Consider the following 652-nt stretch of genomic DNA (forward strand, 5'->3'; position numbering starts at 1 on the left):
CGAAGCGACCCAAGTCAAAATAAAGGGAAGGCTATAAAGCCTAAGCCAAGGTGGTGGGGAAAGAGAGGCGTGTCGTGAAAGGTAAAACATATTACACCCAGCTACCTTTCTTTATCGACCTTACCAGGGAAAGGAAGACATGACGAGGGTCCTAGCCTCTTTGTCTGGTTGAAAGGACCCACGGTGCGGTAACTAGCAAGCATCACTCCAAAAGACTATCCTATCCTTGACTATCAAGCAAGGGAATCACTAGTTCCATCTTGGTACTAAGGATAATAGAATATGTCCATACGCGGGGGATAAGCACTAATTTCCTTTAACTAGGTCGAAGGTAATTGAATGAAAATCTCTTAGGTCTCCGCCTTTGCTGCTAACAAAGACAGGTTTTTCATTAAATTCATGCTTATTCGGCAAACCTTTCATTAAGAGTCAAAACTCCGGAAGCTATTGCTCTTTTGAGCTAGACCAGTCTCGCAAACACGGTTCGTTAGCTCTGGGGCTACAATGCCACGCTTCCTGCTCTAACCGCTACCAGTCATCAGAACAATCCGGACTAGGAATAATCCTTTCTCTTTCTTCAGATCACCTCCGGGAGAGGAAAGAGCCCTCGGATTTACAAGCAATTGCTCTGGTATGCTAAACCACCAAACGG

The sequence above is a fragment of the Arachis duranensis genome, unplaced genomic scaffold (assembly GCF_000817695.3).
Source record: "Arachis duranensis cultivar V14167 unplaced genomic scaffold, aradu.V14167.gnm2.J7QH unplaced_Scaffold_103366, whole genome shotgun sequence".
Taxonomy (NCBI): domain Eukaryota; kingdom Viridiplantae; phylum Streptophyta; class Magnoliopsida; order Fabales; family Fabaceae; genus Arachis; species Arachis duranensis.